The sequence below is a fragment of the Notolepis coatsorum genome, assembly GCF_963971535.1.
Source record: "Notolepis coatsorum genome assembly, chromosome: 1".
Lineage (NCBI taxonomy): Eukaryota > Metazoa > Chordata > Actinopteri > Aulopiformes > Paralepididae > Notolepis > Notolepis coatsorum.
Window position 1 is genome coordinate 138,607,124 of NC_140165.1, and position 6,134 is coordinate 138,613,257.

Below are 6,134 nucleotides of genomic sequence, written 5' to 3' on the forward strand. Positions count from 1 at the left end.
TAGATTTGAAAGTTGTCAGAGTGTCCCATGTATCATTTATATGCAAATTAAGGACATGATTATCAAAAAACCGCAAACAAATCTGTTTAATATATCTCAGCCAATATTGCAGATAACTGAACCAATTTGGACAAGTCAATCAGGGCAAGCTTATTTGACGCATATCTCGCCTAGAAAGGCTTTCGAAATAGTGAAATGCCATTTGATGGTAGAAATTCGTTTGTTTTCACTCATAAGATGGCGGCGGTCATAAGATGGCGGCGGTCTCGTAACAATAACCTGCAAACCATCCACGTGGTACATACATGTACATAGGCGCCGCTATACTATAGGTGGCAGTGAGATCCTGCTGTAACAACCTCTGTGGAAATATTATCACATTTAAAAAAAGATAAAATCTCCTAAGTTTTAACCTTAACCTAAACAAACGTATTGCTGAAAATATACACTCTATGACTGCTGTCATATACTGCAGAGAACTCTTTCATGGCAAATAAGTAATCTGGTCTTTCCAAAGACATGCGGGACACGTGTGCACGAATACACCTTAAATGATTTTCGAATATAATGCAAAGTTTTGTTCATATTGATTCTACCAAGTGTATACTTTTTATTTCTGAATTTCCCATTCTTAATTCTTACATGTGTGCATGAACACATTCATTGCTTTAGCTGCTTTGCACGAACAAACATGTACGCTAGCATATTGTTACGGTAAAATACGTGGAAATGTACATTTTAAGACAAGACGACAGTCGCAGATTTCTATTATATAATGACTATTTGAAAACAATGACTTAATATAAATGTCTTACTGGGTCGGGTCTTGCTGCTGTTCCTGTCTTTCAGGGCGGAAAAAGTTTTTTTTTTTTGTGTAATGACGATTTATATAAGAACCTCCCATGCGCAGAACAGCTTGCATAGGTATCTGTGTCTTTTGCCGGTAGCTAAATGACAATGTAATTATAATGTGATTGATTGATTGATTGATTGATTGATTGATTGATTGATTGATTGATTGATTGATTGATTGATTGATTGATTGATTTAAAAGTTTATTAACAGATTGCAGAATGGGTACAGTGCAGTACAGCTCAATACATACAATTGTTAAGGGGATGCAGACCAGAGAAAGACTTCCCCCATTTTCAATTCATCATATGTACACGACTTACAGATAGACAGTACTGCTACATCTATACATTTATGACATACCAGATTTGCAAATACAGTACTGTTTGTGATACAAAAAGTGTCCAGAAAAAGAGTGTATATACATTTGATGTCGAAACTGTATACATTGGAGGAGGTTGGGTAGGTGGGGTGGGGTTGGGTGGGGTGGGGGGGGGGGGGGGGCTGTACATTGGAGGTGGGGGGGGGGGGGTTGGGGGGGGGGGGGGGGGGGGGGACAACTGGGTTAGGAAATGTTTCAACTCATTCAGAACGCAGCGGCCCGCCTGATCTCAAACCTACCGAAGTCGGCCCATGTCACCCCACTTCTTAGGGACCTGCACTGGCTCCCCATTGCTGCACGAATCTGCTTCAAGGCCCTCGACCTAGCATACCGTGCGGCAAAGGGAACCGCTCCCGCCTACCTCCGATCAATGGTTTCTAACTACACACCCTCAAGACCCCTACGCTCTGCATCTTCTGGCCGCCTCAGACCTACTCCTATCCAAGCTCCGGGAGGGTCATCAAAGAGAAGTCGCCTATTCTCAGTCCTTGCCCCACAATGGTGGAATGAACTATACCCACCCCAGTTAGGACAGCCGAAACACGTCCAATCTTTCGCCGTCGACTAAAGACGCACTTCTTCAACCATTATCTGAATTAAAAAAAAATAATCTAACCCTAACTAACCGTACTGTCATGCACTTGTCCTAATAAACTAACCAGCACTCAACACTTTGATGAACATTGTTGCTCAGCTTGTGCCCTTCCTGATGGCTTGTCGTACAGAACATGTAAGTCGCTTTGGATAAAAGCGTCAGCTAAATGACTAAATGTAAATGTAAATGTAAATTTGTAGGGGCCATGTTTCGAATTGCAGTATCCCGTATAGGTGTTCTTTGAGGGTGTTTTTGAAAGTGGGTAGTGATTCACATTCCTTTACAGCTTTGGGTAGGGCGTTCCACATTGATGTGGCATAATTGCGAAACGTGTTTAGTTCATTGTTTGAGCCGAATCTGGGTTTAACATGATTTGTTGAGCTTCCTCTAGTGGTTGTGGTATTCACTGACCTTTGGGAAGTATTTTGACATGTACATGGGTACCTTAGTCGTATAGTGTATCTTGTAGACCAGGCCCATTGCAAGTTGCTGTACTCTGTCGTCTACTCTAAGCCATCCTAGGTTGTCAAAGTGGGCAGGGGTGAGGTGGGTTCTGGGGGTAAGGTCAAGTAGTAGTCTGACCAGTTTGTTTTGTGATGTTTGTAATTTAGATTTAAGCGCCTATGAGGTGCTTTGGTACCATGAGGTGCACGCATAGTCGTAGTATATTGAATGAGGGCTCCTGCCAGAGTCTTCAGGGTATTCTTGTTTCTTGAGAGGAGATCCGGTACAAGAATCTAGTTCGTTGGTTGACTTTTTTTATTACATTGGATGCCATTTTGTCACAGGAAAGATTTGCCTCTAGGATGGAACCCAGGTAGGTAATTTCATCTTTCCTTGTGACAATATTGTCACCCATGCACTGCAACTGAGAAGCCGTCGGTCTTGCTGAGTTTGTTATTTGAACCGAAGAGAATGGACTCTGTTTTGCCCATGTGTAATGATAGTTTGTTATCAGCGAGCCATATGCAGATTTTGCCTATATAGTTCCGAGCTGAGGGTTTTTTCAACCTGCAACTTGTTCTTGTCAGAGACCAGCATGGCTGAGTCGTCCGCAAACAGGAACAAGTTGCAGTCACAGGCTGACGACATGTCATTTGCATAAATTAGGAAGAGTAGCGGTCCTAGTATGCTTCCTTGTGGAACACCACAGCTCACTGTGAGGGGGGGGGGATAGAGTATACCGTTTACCTCTACCATCTGTTCTCTCCCCTCCAGGTAGGATTGCATCCAGCTCACTGATAAGCTATCAAAATCAATTGCTTTTAGCTTGTCAATCAGAATGGAGTGATTCACAGTATCGAAGGCCTTTTGTAGGTCCAGCATGACCATGCCGCAGTATTTGCCCGCGTCCACCTCTTGTTTGATGTGGTCGTTCAAATAGAGGAGGCATGTGTCAGGGAGCAGCTAGATATATAGCTTAGCACAAGGGCTGGAAGCAGTAGGGAGCAGCTAGCTATATAGCTTAGCACAAGGGCTGGAAGCAGTATAGGGACCAGCTAGCCTGCTTAGCACAAGGGCTGGAAGCAGTAGGGAGCAGCTAGCTATAGCTTAGCACAAGGGCTGGAAGCAGTATAGGGACCAGCTAGCATATAGCTTAGCATAAGGGCTGGAAGCAGTAGGGAGCAGCTAGCTATAGCTTAGCACAAGGGCTGGAAGCAGTATAGGGACCAGCTAGCTATAGCTTAGCACAAGGGCTGGAAGCAGTATAGGGACCAGCTAGCCTATAGCTTAGCACAAGGGCTGGAAGCAGTAGGGAGCAGCTAGCTATAGCTTAGCACAAGGGCTGGAAGCAGTATAGGGACCAGCTAGCCTATAGCTTAGCATAAGGGCTGGAAGCAGTAGGGAGCAGCTAGCTATAGCTTAGCACAAGGGCTGGAAGCAGTATAGGGACCAGCTAGCTATAGCTTAGCACAAGGGCTGGAAGCAGTATAGGGACCAGCTAGCTATAGCTTAGCACAAGGGCTGGAAGCAGTAGGGAGCAGCTAGCTATAGCTTAGCACAAGGGCTGGAAGCAGTATAGGGACCAGCTAGCCTATAGCTTAGCATAAGGGCTGGAAGCAGTAGGGAGCAGCTAGCTATAGCTTAGCACAAGGGCTGGAAGCAGTATAGGGACCAGCTAGCCTATAGCTTAGCACAAGGGCTGGAAGCAGTAGGGAGCAGCTAGCTATAGCTTAGCACAAGGGCTGGAAGCAGTATAGGGACCAGCTAGCTATAGCTTAGCACAAGGGCTGGAAGCAGTATAGGGACCAGCTAGCCTGCTTAGCACAAGGGCTGGAAGCAGTAGGGAGCAGCTAGCTATAGCTTAGCACAAGGGCTGGAAGCAGTATAGGGACCAGCTAGCATATAGCTTAGCACAAGGGCTGGAAGCAGTAGGGAGCAGCTAGCTATAGCTTAGCACAAGGGCTGGAAGCAGTATAGGGACCAGCTAGCTATAGCTTAGCACAAGGGCTGGAAGCAGTATAGGGACCAGCTAGCCTATAGCTTAGCACAAGGGCTGGAAGCAGTAGGGAGCAGCTAGCTATAGCTTAGCACAAGGGCTGGAAGCAGTATAGGGACCAGCTAGCCTATAGCTTAGCACAAGGGCTGGAAGCAGTAGGGAGCAGCTAGCTATATAGCTTAGCACAAGGGCTGGAAGCAGTATAGGGACCAGCTAGCTATAGCTTAGCACAAGGGCTGGAAGCAAGCAACTATAGCCTATAGTTTAGCACAAGGACTGGAAGTAGGGAGCAGCTAGCGCTCTGCAAAAAAATTAACTCTGACGCACAGAGATGAAATTGATGAAATTGAATTGGGTGATGGTGTTGGAGGTCTGACCCCCCACCCTGACCGCCTGGGGTCTTTCACTCAGAAAGTCCAGTACCCAGGCGCTCAGGGCGGAGCTCGGACCCAGCTCGATCAGCTTGTCCACCAGTCTGGTGATGGGGACTATGGTGTTGAACGCTGAGCTGTATGAACAACAGTCTCACATAGCCCCCCTTCTGACGGTCAAGGTGAGAGAGGGTGCTGTGCAGTACCTGGGAGACCGCGTCGTCAGTGGACCTGTTTGTCCTGTATGCAAATTGCATAGGGTCCATATCACTGGGGAGGGAGGCACAAATGTGGTCCTTGACCAGCCTCTCGAAACATTTCATGACCACAGAGGTGAGTGCCACCGGTCTGTAGTAATAACTGTGAATTGAACTTGCATTGCTGCACTATAGTCCATCCGTTGCAAGTCAACGCCCCCCCCCCCCCTCCATCCATTAACTCAACTGGACTGTCACTGTAATATTTATGTACAGTTGTACAGTGTCCCCCACCCACCCCTCCTACCCAACCCCCCCACCCACCCAACCACCTCCAATGTACAGTCAGATTGGTTATTTTTGGTTGAGGTTGAAAAAGCTATGTTGATTCAATATTTAATTACAGATACCATTTCAACATTTGAAAAACTGTCGTTGAATCAATTTAGTAGATTCCCCCTCCCCTCCTCCCCCTCCCCTCCCCTTCGAGAGGGTATAGTCCTAAGCAACTCGCGAGACCTAGAAGATCTCACGGGACTTGAGGTATTCAAACACTTTGGCGCGATGGATGGTGTCTTCACTGACTGCTTGACAAATAGTCTGAGCCAAACTCCTTGGTAAGTCATTGACAATATTATGTATTATGCCATTCACATACCATAATCTTGCTGTCATCGTTTGACTACATGCTACTTTGTGAATTATTACCGTGGTGGCAACTAGTAGGCTAGAACGAAGCTTGTTAGCATTATTAGCTAACATGCTAGATGGTACTTAACTGGTAAGTGAGTTCTTATGGGAATAGTATGATTCCGTTCAGATACCATCACCGGGCTGTTATCGTTTGACTAAATGTTATCTCTGTGCCGTGGCAAATAGTTTGGAGCTTGTTTGAGCAAATAGTGATGCATATTATTATAGCTACTAACGTTAGCTAGCTATCATGCTAGCTAACGTTATTCTGCCATTTTGTTTCGTGATTAAAATGTACGTTTTTAATAGTTACATAAGCATTGTTGTAACTAGTGTTAACAAATACTTTATTATAGTTCAATTGTGTTAAACTTGGGACACAGCCATGGCTCTATTTTATTTCGTTTTGTATGTGAGGCATTTTAGCTTGCAGTTGTTGTGTTGCATTGTGGGTCTTCAGCACAAAGTAATCCCTTGCTGAGGGTAAGATGGTTTTCTGTCTGCTCAGACTCAGAATACTTAATTAACATGATCTGTGCTTCATAAAAAAACAGATATTATTTATCTGGTTTTGGTTATTTTGCACAGTAAATACTTATTCAGG

At 45.1% G+C, this 6,134-nt stretch overlaps 1 long non-coding RNA gene across 1 annotated transcript in view; it reads left to right on the top strand.

The window, feature by feature from the left end:
• Nucleotides 1-5,397: 5,397 nt before the first annotated feature.
• LOC311227749 overlaps nt 5,398-6,134 on the top strand; it is a 2,026-nt gene continuing 1,289 nt past the window's right edge. Inside the window, exon 1 of the long non-coding RNA XR_014619621.1 lies at nt 5,398-5,454. This is a non-coding gene — a long non-coding RNA (uncharacterized lncRNA). The remainder of the gene's footprint in view (nt 5,455-6,134) is intronic.